Here is a 15,351-nt window from a genome sequence, read left to right as displayed (position 1 = left end):
AAATTACACCGTGCACTTAAAAACCTGATGGTTGGCTCTAATTAAGGATCACCTGAACAGGGACTTGAACCCTGGCCCCTCAGAATAAAAATTTGATACTCTACCATCTAAAGTACCCAGCCTTTAACAACAACTGCTTCTACACTTTTAAAGTTCCAAGTACAGCCAATCACAAAAAACTAGTTTACCAAGAGTGGCGCACAAAGCGAACCCAGCTTCAAGTACAGGTTACTCCTACACATGTAACATTCCTACTACAGCTGACCACAAAAAATTAGTTTGCCAAGTGTGGTGCATTGAGTCTCTGAGTTGTCCACACAAAAAATTACTCTTCAATTAAACAAATATGTGCATCCTTCACAGTGAGACAAATTACAAGGGATGAAGGTCTACTACATGGATGTGACCGACTTTTGCATGGGCCAGCTGATACCTTGGTGTCATTGTCTCAGTAATCACAAGAACACCGGGCATTTCAAGACATCGTGGTTGTTTTTAACTTAGAAAATAGGATTAGTTACCTGAAAATGATTTGATCCCGGATCCTTCAGGATAAAAAAACATGCGCCTCTTTTAGAAAAACTACTGCCTAGGACCACTTGAATATCATGATTTTGACTCCTAGAGTATTGAGAATACCATCATGCACCTCAAAACCTGACAAACTAGCCCTGAACAGAGACTTGAACCTTGGACCCCAGATTAAAAGTCTGATGCTCTACCGTCTGAGCTACCCAGGCCTCAACTAAAAACTCTTCCTAGACATTTACATTCCTAATATTAGTGACTTAGTGACCTGAAATAATTGTTGGAAGAAATTAGTTGCCTGAAAACATACTTGAACACATAATCCTCAGATTTAGGGACCGGCGATCAGTTAGATCACTACGCCTGGGAGCACTTGATACCGTGACATGACTCTATGAATAGTGGTAATAACATGATGCACTTTAAAAGCTGACGGTCAGCTCTAGGAATCACTCAACAGAACAGGGACATGAACCCTGGACCCTCTTGATACTATGATATGACTGTATGATTAGTGGAAATTATACCGTGCACTTTATGACCTCATGATTCTTGAACCCTGGCCCCTCAGAATAAAAGTTTGATACTCTACCATCTGAGGTACCCAGCCTTGAAGGTCTACTACATGGATGTGACTGACTTTTGCATGGGCCAGCTTGATACTTCGGTGTCATTGTCTAAGTATTGACAAGAACACCGGGCATTTCAAGACATCTTGGTTGTTTTTAACTTAGAAAATAGGATTAGTTACCTGAAAAATGATTTGATCCTGGGATCCTCAGAATAAAAAACATGCGCTCATTTAGAAAAACTACTGCCTGGGACCACTTGATATCATGATTTGACTCCTAGAGTATTGAGAATACCATCATGCACCTCAAAACCTGACAAACTCGCCTGAACAGGGACTTGAACCCTGGACCCTCAGATTAAAGTCTGATGCTCTACCGACTGAGCTACCCAAGGCCTCAACTAAAACTCTTCCTAGACGTTACAGTCCTAATATTATTGACTTAGTGACCTGAATAAATTTTGGAAGTAAAATTAGTTACATGTAATCATACTTAAACACAGAATCCTCACATTTAGGGCACTGGCGATCAGTTAAATCACCTACTGCCTGGGAGCACTTGATACCGTGACATGACTCTATGAATAGTGGTAATAACATGATGCACTTTAAAAGCTGACGGTCCAGCTCTAGGATGGCTTACCTGAGCAGGGACTTGAACCTTGGACCTTCTTGATAAGTATGACTTGACTGTATGAGTGGTGGAAAATTACACCGTGCACTTAAAAACCTGATGGTTGGCTCTAATTAAGGATCACCTGAACAGGGACTTGAACCCTGGCCCCTCAGAATAAAAATTTGATACTCTACCATCTAAAGTACCCAGCCTTTAACAACAACTGCTTCTACACTTTTAAAGTTCCAAGTACAGCCCATCACAAAAACTAGTTTACCAAGAGTGGCGCACAAAGCGAACCCAGGCTTCAAGTACAGGTACTCCTACACATGTAACATTCCTACTACAGCTGACCACAAAATTTAGTTTGCAAGGTGTGGTGCATTGAGTCTCTGAGTTGTCCACACAAAAAAATTACCTCTTCAATTAAACAAATATGTGCATCCTTCACAGTGAGACAAATTTACAAGGGATGAAAGTCTACTACATGGATGTGACCGACTTTTGCATGGGCCAGCTTGATACCTTGGTGTCATTGTCTAAGTAATCACAAGAACACCGGGCATTTCAAGACATCTTGGTTGTTTTTAACTTAGAAAATATGATTAGTTACCTGAAAAATGATATGATCCCGGGATCCTCAGGATAAAAAACATCCGCTCTTTTAGAAAAGCTACTGCCTAGGACCACTTAATATCATGATTTGACTCCTAGAGTATTGAGAATACCATCATGCACCTCAAAACCTGACAAACTAGCCTGAACAGGGACTTGAACCCTGGACCCTCAGATTAAAAGTCTGATGCTCTACCGTCTGAGCTACCCAGGCCTCAACTAAAACTCTTCCTAGACATTTACATTCCTAATATTAGTGACTTAGTGACCTGAAATAAATTGTTGGAAGTAAAATTAGTTGCCTGAAAACATACTTGAACACATAATCCTCAGATTTAGGGACCGGCGATCAGTTAGATCAACTACTGCCTGGGAGCACTTGATACCGTGACATGACTCTATGAATAGTGGTAATAACATGATGCACTTTAAAAGCTGACGGTCAGCTCTAGGAATCACTCAACTGTACAGGGACATGAACCCTGGACCCTCGTGATACTATGATATGACTGTATGATTAGTGGAAATTATACTGTGCACTTTATGACCTCATGATTCTTGAACCCTGGCCCCTCAGAATAAAAGAGTTTGATTACTCTACCATCTGAAGGTACCCAGCCTTGAAGGTCATATCTACATGGATGTGACTGACTTTTGCATGGGCCAGCTTGATACTTCGGTGTCATGTCTAAGTATTGACACGAACACCGGGCATTTCAAGACATCCTTGGTTGTTTTTAACTTAGAAAATAGGATTAGTTACCTGCAAAATGAGTTTGATCCTGGGATCCTCAGAATAAAAAACATGCGCTCATTTAGAAAAACTACTGCCTGGGACCACTTGATATTCATGATTTGACTCCTAGAGTATGAGAATACCATCATGCAACTCAAAACCCTGACAAATACTCGCCTGAAACAGGACTTGAACCTGGACCCTCAGATTAAAAGTCTGATGCTCTACCGATCTGAGCTACCCAGGCCTCATACTAAACTCTTCCTGACGTTTACAGTCCTAATATATTGACTTAGTGACCTGAAATAAATTTTGGGAAGTAAAATTAGTTACATGTAATCTACTTGAAACACAGAATCCTCACATTTAGGGACTGGCGATCAGTTAAATCACCTACGGCCTGGGAGCACTTGATACCGTGACATGACTCTATGAATAGTGGTAATAACATGATGCACTTTAAAAGCTGACGGTCAGCTCTAGGAATCACTCAACTGAACAGGGACTTGAACCCTGGCCCATCAGAATAAAAATTTGATACTCTACCAACTAAAGTACCCAGCCTTTAACAACAACTGCTTCTACACTTTTAAAGTTCCAAGTACAGCCAATCACAAAAACTAGTTTACCAAGAGTGGCGCACAAAGCGAACCCAGGCTTCAAGTACAGGTACTCCTACACATGTAACATTCCTACTACAGCTGACCACAAAAATTAGTTTGCCAAGTGTGGTGCATTGAGTCTCTGAGTTGTCCACACAAAAAATTACCTCTTCAATTAAACAAATATGTGCATCCTTCACAGTGAAACAATTTACAAGGGATGAAGGTCTACTACATGGATGTGACCGACTTTTGCATGGGCCAGCTTGATATCTTGGTGTCATTGTCTAAGTAATCACAAGAACACCAGGCAGTTCATGACATCTTTGTTGTTTTTACCATAAAAAAAAGGATTAGTTACCTGAAAAATGACTTGACCTCGGGATCCTAGGATTAAAAACCTTGTGCTTATTTAGAAAAGCTACTGCCTGGGACCACTTGATATCATGATTTGACTCCTAGAGTATTGAGAATACCATCATGCACCTCAAAACCTGACAAACTAGCCTGAACAGGGACTTGAACCCTGGACCCTCAGATTAAAAGTCTGATGCTCTACCGTCTGAGCTACCCAGGCCTCACCTAAAACTCTTACTAGACATTTACATTCCTAATACTAGTGACTTAGTGACCTGAAATAAATTGTTGGAAGTAAAATTAGTTGCATGAAAACATACTTAAACACATTCCTCAGATTTAGGGACCGGCGATCAGTTAGATCAATTACTGCCTGGGAGCACTTGATACCGTGACATGACTCTATGAATAGTGGTAATAACATGATGCACTTTAAAAGCTGACGGTCAGCTCTAGGAATCACTCAACTGAACAGGGACATGAACCCTGGACCCTCTTGATACTATGATATGACTGTATGATTAGTGGAAATTATACCGTGCACTTTATGACCTCATGATTCTTGAACCCTGGCCCCTCAGAATAAAAGTTTGATACTCTACCATCTAAGGTACCCAGCCTTAAAGGTCTACTACATGGATGTGACTGACTTTTGCATGGGCCAGCTTGATACTTCGGTGTCATTGTCTAAGTATTGACAAGAACACCTGGGCATTTCAAGACATCTTGGTTGTTTTTAACTTAGAAAATAGGATTAGTTACCTGAAAAATGATTTGATCCCGGGATCCTCAGAATAAAAAACATGCGCTCATTTAGAAAAACTACTGCCTGGGACCACTTGATATCATGATTTGACTCCTAGAGTATTGAGAATACCATCATGCACCTCAAAACCTGACAAACTCGCCTGAACAGGGACTTGAACCCTGGACCCTCAGATTAAAAGTCTGATGCTCTACCGACTGAGCTACCCAGGCCTCAACTAAAACTCTTCCTAGACGTTTACAGTCCTAATATTATTTACTTAGTGACCTGAAATAAATTTTTGGAAGTAAAATTAGTTACTTGTAATCATACTTAAACACAGAATCCTCACATTTAGGGACTGGCGATCAGTTAAATCACCTACTGCCTGGGAGCACTTGATACCGTGACATGACTCTATGAATAGTGGTAATAACATGATGCACTTTAAAAGCTGACGGTCAGCTCTAGGAATGGCTTACCTGAGCAGGGACTTGAACCTTGGACCTTCTTGATAGTATGACTTGACTGTATGAGTGGTGGAAATTACACCGTGCACTTAAAAACCTGATGGTTGGCTCTAATTAAGGATCACCTGAACAGGGACTTGAACCCTGGCCCCTCAGAATAAAAATTTGATACTCTACCATCTAAAGTACCTAGCCTTTAACAACAACTGCTTCTACACTTTTAAAGTTCCAAGTACAGCCAATCACAAAAACTAGTTTACCAAGAGTGGCGCACAAAGCGAACCCAGGCTTCAAGTACAGGTACTCCTACACATGTAAAATTCCTACTACAGCTGACCACAAAAATTAGTTTGCCAAGTGTGGTGCATTGAGTCTCTGAGTTGTCCACACAAAAAATTACCTCTTCAATTCCTTCACAGTGAGACAAATTTACAAGGGATGAAGGTCTACTACATGGATGTGACCGACTTTTGCATGGGCCAGCTTGATACCTTGGTGTCATTGTCTAAGTAATCACAAGAACACCGGGCATTTGAAGACATCTTGGTTTTTTTTAACTTAGAAAATATGATTAGTTACCTGAAAAATGATTTGATCCCGGGATCCTCAGAATAAAAAACATGCGCTCATTTAGAAAAACTACTGCCTAGGACCACTTGATATCATGATTTGACTCCTAGAGTATTGAGAATACCATCTTGCACCTCAAAACCTGACAAACTAGCCTGAACAGGGACTTGAACCCTGGACCCTCAGATTAAAAGTCTGATGCTCTACCGTCTGAGCTACCCAGGCCTCAACTAAAACTCTTCCTAGACATTTACATTCCTAATATTAGTGACTTAGTGATCTGAAATAAATTGTTGGAAGTAAAATTATTTGCCTGAAAACATACTTGAACACATTATCCTCAGATTTAGGACAGGCGATCAGTTAGATCAACTACTGCCTGGGAGCACTTGATACCGTGACATGACTCTATGAATAGTGGTAATAACATGATGCACTTTAAAAGCTGACGGTCAGCTCTAGGAATCACTCAACTGAACAGGGACTTGAACCCTGGACCCTCTTGATACTATGATATGACTGTATGATTAGTGGAAATTATACCGTGCACTTTATGACCTCATGATTCTTGAACCCTGGCCCCTCAGAATAAAAGTTTGATACTCTACCATCTGAGGTACCCAGCCTTGAAGGTCTACCACATGGATGTGACTGACTTTTGCATGGGCCAGCTTGATACTTCGGTGTCATTGTCTAAGTATTGACAAGAACACCGGGCATTTCAAGACATCTTGGTTGTTTTTAACTTAGAAAATATGATTAGTTACCTGAAAAATGACTTGATCTCGGGATCCTAGGATTAAAAACCTTGTGCTTATTTAGAATAACTACTGCCTAGGACCACTTGATATCATGATTTAACTCCTAGAGTATTGAGGATACCATCATGCACCTCAAAACCTGACAAACTAGCCTGAACAGGGACTTGAACCCTGGACCCAGATTAAAAGTCTGATGCTCTCTACCGTCTGAGCTACCCAGGCCGCAACTAAAACTCTTCCTAGACGTTTACATTCCTAATATTAGTGACTTAGTGACCTGAAATAAATCTAGAAGTACCGTGACATGACTCTATGAATAGTGGTAATAACATGATGCACTTTAAAAGCTGACGGTTAGCTCTAGGAATCACTCAACTGAACAGGGACATGAACCCTGGGCCCTCTTGATACTATGATATGACTGTATGATTAGTGGAAATTATACCGTGCACTTTATGACCTCATGATTCTTGAACCCTGGCCCCTCAGAATAAAAGTTTGATACTCTACCATCTGAGGTACCCAGCCTTGAAGGTCTACTACATGGATGTGACTGACTTTTGCATGGGCCAGCTTGATACTTCGGTGTCATTGTTGTTTTTAACTTAGAAAATAGGATTAGTTACCTGAAAAATGATTTGATCCCGGGATCCTCAGAATAAAAAACATGCGCTCTTTTAGAAAAACTACTGCCTAGGACCACTTGATATCATGATTTGACTCCTAGAGTATTGAGAATACCATCATGCACCTCAAAACCTGACAAACTCGCCTGAACAGGGACTTGAACCCTGGACCCTCAGATTAAAAGTCTTATGCTCTACCGACTGAGCTACCCAGGCCTAAAATAAAACTCTTCCTAGACCTTTACATTCCTAATATTAGTGACTTAGTGACCTGAAATAAATTGTTGGAAGTAAAATTAGTTACATGTAATCATGTAAACAAAACATACTTAAACACAGAATCCTCACATTTAGGGACTGGCGATCAGTTAAATCACCTACGGCCTGGGAGCACTTGATACCGTGACATGACTCTATGAATAGTGGTAATAACATGATGCACTTTAAAAGCTGACGGTCAGCTCTAGGAATCACTCAACTGAACAGGGACTTGAACCCTGGACCCTCTTGATACTATGATATGACTGTATGATTAGTGGAAATTATACCGTGCACTTTATGACCTCATGATTCTTGAACCCTGGCCCCTCAGATTAATAGTTTGATACTCTACCATCTGAGGTAACCAGTCTTAAAGGTCTACTACATGGATGTGACTGACTTTTGCATGGGCAAGCTTGATAGCTTGGTGTCATTGTTGTTTTTAACTTAGAAAATAGGATTAGTTACCTGAAAAATGATTTATTATCCGGGATCCTCAGATAAAAAACATGCGCCTCATTTAGAAAACTACTTGCCTAGGACCACTTGATATCATGATTTGACTCCTAGAGTATTGAGAATACCATCATGCACCTCAAAACCTGACAAACTAGCCTGAACAGGGACTTGAACACTGGACCCTCAGATTAAAAGTCTGATGCTCTACCGTCTGAGCTACGCCAGGCCTCACTAAACTCTTCCTAGACATTTACATTCCTAATATTAGTGACTTAGTGACCTGAAATAAATTGTTGGAAGTAAAATTAGTTGCCTGGAAAATTCATACTTGAACACAGAATCCTCAAGATTTAGGGACCGGCGATCAGTTAATCACCTACTGCCTAGGAGCACTTGATACCGTGACATGACTCTATGAATAGTGGTAATAACATGATGCACTTTAAAAGCTGACGGTCAGCTCTAGGAATGGCTTACCTGAGCAGTGGACTTGAACCTTGGACCTTCTTGATAGTATGACTTGACTGTATGAGTGGTGAGAAATTACCACCGTGCACTTAAAAACCTGATGGTTGGCTCTAATAAGGATCACCTGAACAGGGACTTGAACCCTGGCCCCTCAGAATAAAAATTTGATACTCTACCATCTAAAGTACCTAGCCTTTAACAACAACTGCTTCTACACTTTTAAAGTTCCAAGTACAGCCAATCACAAAAACTAGTTTACCAAGAGTGGCGCACAAAGCGAACCCAGGCTTCAAGTACAGGTACTCCTACACATGTAAAATTCCTACTACAGCTGACCACAAAAATTAGTTTGCCAAGTGTGGTGCATTGAGTCTCTGAGTTGTCCACACAAAAAATTACCTCTCAAATTCCTTCACAGTGAGACAAATTACAAGGGATGAAGGTCTACTACATGGATGTGACCGACTTTTGCATGGGCCAGCTTGATACCTTGGTGTCCATTGTCTAAGTAATCACAAGAACACCGGGCATTTGAAGACATCTTGGTTTTTTTTAACTTAGAAAATAAGATTAGTTACCTGAAAAATGATTTGATCCCGGGATCCTCAGAATAAAAAACATGCGCTCTTTTAGAAAAACTACTGCCTAGGACCACTTGATATCATGATTTGACTCCTAGAGTATTGAGAATACCATCATGCACCTCAAAACCTGACAAACTCGCCTGAACAGGGACTTGGAACCCTGGACCCTCAGATTAAAAGTCTTATGCTCTACCGACTGAGCTACCCAAGCCTCAACTAAAACTCTTCCTAGACATTTACATTCCTAATATTAGTGACTTAGTGACCGGAAATAAATTGTTGGAAGTAAAATTAGTTACATGTAATCATGTAAACAAAACATACTTAAACACAGAATCCTCCATTTAGGGACTGGCGATCAGTTAAATCACCTACGGCCTGGGAGCACTTGATACCGTGACATGACTCTATGAATAGTGGTAATAACATGATGCACTTTAAAGCTGACGGTCAGCTCTAGGAATCAACTCAACTGAACAGGGAACTTGAACCCTGGACCCTCTTGATACTATGAATGACTGTATGATTAGTGGAATTATACCGTGCACTTTATGACCTCATGATTCTTGAACCCTGGCCCCTCAGATTAATAGTTTGATACTCTACCATCTGAGGTAACCAGTCTTAAAGGTCTACTACATGGATGTGACTGACTTTTGCATGGGCAAGCTTGATAGCTTGGTGTCATTGTTGTTTTTAACTTAGAAAATAGGATAGTTACTGAAAATGATTTGATCCCGGGATCCTCAGAATAAAAAACATGCGCTCTTTTAGAAAACCTACTGCCTAGGACCACTTGATATCATGATTTGACTCCTAGAGTATTGAGAATACCATCATGCACCTCAAAACCTGACAAACTAGCCTGAACAGGGACTTGAACACTGGACCCTCAGATTAAAAGTCTGATGCTCTACCGTCTGAGCTACGCAGGCCTCAACTAAAACTCTTCCTAGACATTTACATTCCTAATATTAGTGACTTAGTGACCTGAAATAAATTGTTGGAAGTAAAATTAGTTGCCTGAAAACATACTTGAACACATAATCCTCAGATTTAGGGACCGGCGATCAGTTAAATCACCTACTGCCTAGGAGCACTTGATACCGTGACATGACTCTATGAATAGTGGTAATAACATGATGCACTTTAAAAGCTGACGGTCAGCTCTAGGAATGGCTTACCTGAGCAGGGACTTGAACCTTGGACCTTCTTGATAGTATGACTTGACTGTATGAGTGGTGGAAATTACACCGTGCACTTAAAAACCTGATGGTTGGCTCTAATTAAGGATCACCTGAACAGGGACTTGAACCCTGGCCCCTCAGAATAAAAATTTGATACTCTACCATCTAAAGTACCTAGCCTTTAACAACAACTGCTTCTACACTTTTAAAGTTCCAAGTACAGCCAATCACAAAAACTAGTTTACCAAGAGTGGCGCACAAAGCGAACCCAGGCTTCAAGTACAGGTACTCCTACACATGTAAAATTCCTACTACAGCTGACCACAAAAATTAGTTTGCCAAGTGTGGTGCATTGAGTCTCTGAGTTGTCCACACAAAAAATTACCTCTTCAATTCCTTCACAGTGAGACAAATTTACAAGGGATGAAGGTCTACTACATGGATGTGACCGACTTTTGCATGGGCCAGCTTGATACCTTGGTGTCATTGTCTAAGTAATCACAAGAACACCGGGCATTTGAAGACATCTTGGTTTTTTTTAACTTAGAAAATAAGATTAGTTACCTGAAAAATGATTTGATCCCGGGATCCTCAGAATAAAAAACATGCGCTCATTTAGAAAAACTACTGCCTAGGACCACTTGATATCATGATTTGACTCCTAGAGTATTGAGAATACCATCTTGCACCTCAAAACCTGACAAACTAGCCTGAACAGGGACTTGAACCCTGGACCCTCAGATTAAAAGTCTGATGCTCTACCGTCTGAGCTACCCAGGCCTCAACTAAAACTCTTCCTAGACATTTACATTCCTAATATTAGTGACTTAGTGATCTGAAATAAATTGTTGGAAGTAAAATTATTTGCCTGAAAACATACTTGAACACATAATCCTCAGATTTAGGACAGGCGATCAGTTAGATCAACTACTGCCTGGGAGCACTTGATACCGTGACATGACTCTATGAATAGTGGTAATAACATGATGCACTTTAAAAGCTGACGGTCAGCTCTAGGAATCACTCAACTGAACAGGGACTTGGACCCTGGACCCTCTTGATACTATGATATGACTGTATGATTAGTGGAAATTATACCGTGCACTTTATGACCTCATGATTCTTGAACCCTGGCCCCTCAGAATAAAAGTTTGATACTCTACCATCTGAGGTACCCAGCCTTGAAGGTCTACCACATGGATGTGACTGACTTTTGCATGGGCCAGCTTGATACTTCGGTGTCATTGTCTAAGTATTGACAAGAACACCGGGCATTTCAAGACATCTTGGTTGTTTTTAACTTAGAAAATATGATTAGTTACCTGAAAAATGACTTGATCTCGGGATCCTAGGATTAAAAACCTTGTGCTTATTTAGAATAACTACTGCCTAGGACCACTTGATATCATGATTTGACTCCTAGAGTATTGAGGATACCATCATGCACCTCAAAACCTGACAAACTAGCCTGAACAGGGACTTGAACCCTGGACCCTCAGATTAAAAGTCTGATGCTCTACCGTCTGAGCTACCCAGGCCGCAACTAAAACTCTTCCTAGACGTTTACATTCCTAATATTAGTGACTTAGTGACCTGAAATAAATCTAGAAGTACCGTGACATGACTCTATGAATAGTGGTAATAACATGATGCACTTTAAAAGCTGACGGTTAGCTCTAGGAATCACTCAACTGAACAGGGACATGAACCCTGGGCCCTCTTGATACTATGATATGACTGTATGATTAGTGGAAATTATACCGTGCACTTTATGACCTCATGATTCTTGAACCCTGGCCCCTCAGAATATAAGTTTGATACTCTACCATCTGAGGTACCCAGCCTTAAAGGTCTACTACATGGATGTGACTGACTTTTGCATGGGCCAGCTTGATAGCTTGGTGTCATTGTTGTTTTTAATTTAGAAAAAAGGATTAGTTACCTGAAAAATGATTTGATCCCGGGATCCTCAGAATAAAAAACATGCGCTCTTTTAGAAAAACTACTGCCTAGGACCACTTGATATCATGATTTGACTCCTAGAGTATTGAGAATACCATCATGCACCTCAAAACCTGACAAACTCGCCTGAACAGGGACTTGAACCCTGGACCCTCAGATTAAAAGTCTTACGCTCTACCGACTGAGCTACCCAGGCCTCAACTAAAACTCTTCCTAGACATTTACATTCCTAATATTAGTGACTTAGTGACCTGAAATAAATTGTTGGAAGTAAAATTAGTTACATGTAATCATGTAAACAAAACATACTTAAACACAGAATCCTCACATTTAGGGACTGGCGATCAGTTAAATCACCTACGGCCTGGGAGCACTTGATACCGTGACATGACTCTATGAATAGTGGTAATAACATGATGCACTTTAAAAGCTGACGGTCAGCTCTAGGAATCACTCAACTGAACAGGGACTTGAACCCTGGACCCTCTTGATACTATGATATGACTGTATGATTAGTGGAAATTATACCGTGCACTTTATGACCTCATGATTCTTGAACCCTGGCCCCTCAGATTAATAGTTTGATACTCTACCATCTGAGGTAACCAGTCTTAAAGGTCTACTACATGGATGTGACTGACTTTTGCATGGGCAAGCTTGATAGCTTGGTGTCATTGTTGTTTTTAACTTAGAAAATAGGATTAGTTACCTGAAAAATGATTTGATCCCGGGATCCTCAGAATAAAAAACATGCGCTCTTTTAGAAAACCTACTGCCTAGGACCACTTGATATCATGATTTGACTCCTAGAGTATTGAGAATACCATCATGCACCTCAAAACCTGACAAACTAGCCTGAACAGGGACTTGAACACTGGACCCTCAGATTAAAAGTCTGATGCTCTACCGTCTGAGCTACGCAGGCCTCAACTAAAACTCTTCCTAGACATTTACATTCCTAATATTAGTGACTTAGTGACCTGAAATAAATTGTTGGAAGTAAAATTAGTTGCCTGAAAACATACTTGAACACATAATCCTCAGATTTAGGACAGGCGATCAGTTAGATCAACTACTGCCTGGGAGCACTTGATACCGTGACATTAATCTATGAATAGTCGTAATAACATGATGCACTTTAAAAGCTGACGGTCAGCTCTAGGAATCACTCAACTGAACAGGGACTTGATCCCTGGCCCCTCAGAATAAAAATTTGATACTCTACCATCTAAAGTACCTAGCCTTTAACAACAACTGCTTCTACACTTTTAAAGTTCCAAGTACAGCCAATCACAAAAACTAGTTTACCAAGAGTGGCGCACAAAGCGAACCCAGGCTTCAAGTACAGGTACTCCTACACATGTAAAATTCCTACTACAGCTGACCACAAAAATTAGTTTGCCAAGTGTGGTGCATTGAGTCTCTGAGTTGTCCACACAAAAAAATTACCTCTTCAATTAAACAAATATGTGCATCCTTCACAGTGAAACAAATTTACAAGGGATGAAGGTCTACTACATGGATGTGACCGACTTTTGCATGGGCCAGCTTGATACCTTGGTGTCATTGTCTAAGTAATCACAAGAACACCAGGCAGTTCATGACATCTTTGTTGTTTTTACCATAAAAAAAAGGATTAGTTACCTGAAAAATGACTTGATCTCGGGATCCTAGGATTAAAAACCTTGTGCTTATTTAGAAAAACTTCTGCCTAGGACCACTTGATATCATGATTTGACTCCTAGAGTATTGAGAATACTATTATGCACCTCAAAACCTGACAAACTCGCCTGAACAGGGACTTGAACCCTCGACCCTCAGATTAAAAGTCTGATGCTCTACCGACTGAGGTACCCAGGCCGCAACTAAAACTCTTCCTAGACGTTTACATTCCTAATATTAGTGACTTAGTGACCTGAAATAAATTGTTGGAAGTAAAATTAGTTGCCTGAAAACATACTTGAACACATAATACTCAGATTTAGGGACAGGCGATCAGTTAGATCAACTACTGCCTGGGAGCACTTGATACCGTGACATGACTCTATGAATAGTGGTAATAACATGATGCACTTTAAAAGCTGACGGTCAGCTCTAGGAATCACTCAACTGAACAGGGACTTGAACCCTGGACCCTCTTGATACTATGATATGACTGTATGATTAGTGGAAATTATACCGTGCACTTTATGACCTCATGATTCTTGAACCCTGGCCCCTCAGAATAAAAGTTTGATACTCTACCATCTGAGGTACCCAGCCTTAAAGGTCTACTACATGGATGTGACTGACTTTTGCATGGGCCAGCTTGATACTTCGGTGTCATTGTCTAAGTATTGACAAGAACCCTGGGCATTTCAAGACATCTTGGTTGTTTTTAACTTAGAAAATAGGATTAGTCACCTGAAAAATGACTTGCTCTCGGGATCCTCAGATTAAAAAACTCGCGCTGATTTAGAAAAACTACTGCCTGGGAGCACTTGATACCATGATTTGAGTGTAAGAGTATTGAGAATACCATCATGCACCTCAAAACCTGACAAACTCGCCTGAACAGGGACTTGAACCCTGGACCCTCAGATTAAAAGTCTGATGCTCTACCGACTGAGCTACCCAGGCCGCAACTAAAACTCTTCCTAGACGTTTACAGTCCTAATATTATTGACTTAGTGACCTGAAATAAATTTTTGGAAGTAAAATTAGTTACATGTAATCATACTTAAACACAGAATCCTCACATTTAGGGACTGGCGATCAGTTAAATCACCTACTGCCTGGGAGCACTTGATACCGTGACATGACTCTATGAATAGTGGTAATAACATGATGCACTTTAAAAGCTGACGGTCAGCTCTAGGAATGGCTTACCTGAGCAGGGACTTGAACCTTGGACCTTCTTGATAGTATGACTTGACTGTATGAGTGGTGGAAATTACACCGTGCACTTAAAAACCTGATGGTTGGCTCTAATTAAGGATCACCTGAACAGGGACTTGAACCCTGGCCCCTCAGAATAAAAATTTGATACTCTACCATCTGAAGTACCCAGCCTTTAACAACAACTGCTTCTACACTTTTAAAGTTCCAAGTACAGCCAATCACAAAAACTAGTTTACCAAGAGTGGCGCACAAAGCGAACCCAGGCTTCAAGTACAGGTACTCCTACACATGTAACATTCCTACTACAGCTGACCACAAAAATTAGTTTGCCAAGTGTGGTGCATTGAGTCTCT

The 15,351-nt window shown here is 40.6% G+C and overlaps 16 non-coding genes across 16 annotated transcripts; all 16 read right to left on the bottom strand.

Annotated features, from left to right (window-relative positions):
- Positions 1–2,471: 2,471 nt before the first annotated feature.
- trnak-uuu (transfer RNA lysine (anticodon UUU)) lies at positions 2,472–2,544 on the bottom strand. Its single transcript has one exon. It is a non-coding gene; the product is annotated as a tRNA-Lys (tRNA).
- A 696-nt stretch (positions 2,545–3,240) lies between these two features.
- trnak-uuu (transfer RNA lysine (anticodon UUU)) lies at positions 3,241–3,313 on the bottom strand. Its single transcript has one exon. It is a non-coding gene; the product is annotated as a tRNA-Lys (tRNA).
- An 859-nt stretch (positions 3,314–4,172) lies between these two features.
- On the bottom strand, positions 4,173–4,245 carry trnak-uuu (transfer RNA lysine (anticodon UUU)). The gene has a single exon. It is a non-coding gene; the product is annotated as a tRNA-Lys (tRNA).
- A 685-nt stretch (positions 4,246–4,930) lies between these two features.
- trnak-uuu (transfer RNA lysine (anticodon UUU)) lies at positions 4,931–5,003 on the bottom strand. Its single transcript has one exon. It is a non-coding gene; the product is annotated as a tRNA-Lys (tRNA).
- Positions 5,004–5,962: 959 nt separating this feature from the next.
- On the bottom strand, positions 5,963–6,035 carry trnak-uuu (transfer RNA lysine (anticodon UUU)). Its single transcript has one exon. It is a non-coding gene; the product is annotated as a tRNA-Lys (tRNA).
- Positions 6,036–6,720: 685 nt separating this feature from the next.
- trnak-uuu (transfer RNA lysine (anticodon UUU)) lies at positions 6,721–6,793 on the bottom strand. Its single transcript has one exon. It is a non-coding gene; the product is annotated as a tRNA-Lys (tRNA).
- Positions 6,794–7,340: 547 nt separating this feature from the next.
- Positions 7,341–7,413, bottom strand: trnak-uuu (transfer RNA lysine (anticodon UUU)). The gene has a single exon. It is a non-coding gene; the product is annotated as a tRNA-Lys (tRNA).
- Positions 7,414–8,070: 657 nt separating this feature from the next.
- trnak-uuu (transfer RNA lysine (anticodon UUU)) lies at positions 8,071–8,144 on the bottom strand. The gene has a single exon. It is a non-coding gene; the product is annotated as a tRNA-Lys (tRNA).
- A 962-nt stretch (positions 8,145–9,106) lies between these two features.
- On the bottom strand, positions 9,107–9,180 carry trnak-uuu (transfer RNA lysine (anticodon UUU)). The gene has a single exon. It is a non-coding gene; the product is annotated as a tRNA-Lys (tRNA).
- A 651-nt stretch (positions 9,181–9,831) lies between these two features.
- trnak-uuu (transfer RNA lysine (anticodon UUU)) lies at positions 9,832–9,904 on the bottom strand. Its single transcript has one exon. It is a non-coding gene; the product is annotated as a tRNA-Lys (tRNA).
- Positions 9,905–10,863: 959 nt separating this feature from the next.
- trnak-uuu (transfer RNA lysine (anticodon UUU)) lies at positions 10,864–10,936 on the bottom strand. Its single transcript has one exon. It is a non-coding gene; the product is annotated as a tRNA-Lys (tRNA).
- A 685-nt stretch (positions 10,937–11,621) lies between these two features.
- On the bottom strand, positions 11,622–11,694 carry trnak-uuu (transfer RNA lysine (anticodon UUU)). Its single transcript has one exon. It is a non-coding gene; the product is annotated as a tRNA-Lys (tRNA).
- A 547-nt stretch (positions 11,695–12,241) lies between these two features.
- On the bottom strand, positions 12,242–12,314 carry trnak-uuu (transfer RNA lysine (anticodon UUU)). Its single transcript has one exon. It is a non-coding gene; the product is annotated as a tRNA-Lys (tRNA).
- Positions 12,315–12,970: 656 nt separating this feature from the next.
- On the bottom strand, positions 12,971–13,043 carry trnak-uuu (transfer RNA lysine (anticodon UUU)). Its single transcript has one exon. It is a non-coding gene; the product is annotated as a tRNA-Lys (tRNA).
- An 862-nt stretch (positions 13,044–13,905) lies between these two features.
- trnak-uuu (transfer RNA lysine (anticodon UUU)) lies at positions 13,906–13,978 on the bottom strand. The gene has a single exon. It is a non-coding gene; the product is annotated as a tRNA-Lys (tRNA).
- A 686-nt stretch (positions 13,979–14,664) lies between these two features.
- Positions 14,665–14,737, bottom strand: trnak-uuu (transfer RNA lysine (anticodon UUU)). Its single transcript has one exon. It is a non-coding gene; the product is annotated as a tRNA-Lys (tRNA).
- Between the last annotated feature and the right edge of the window lie 614 nt (positions 14,738–15,351).

The sequence above is a fragment of the Betta splendens genome, chromosome 5 (assembly GCF_900634795.4).
Source record: "Betta splendens chromosome 5, fBetSpl5.4, whole genome shotgun sequence".
Classification (NCBI taxonomy): Eukaryota; Metazoa; Chordata; class Actinopteri; order Anabantiformes; family Osphronemidae; genus Betta; species Betta splendens.
This window is presented reverse-complemented; position numbering and strand designations above follow the sequence as displayed.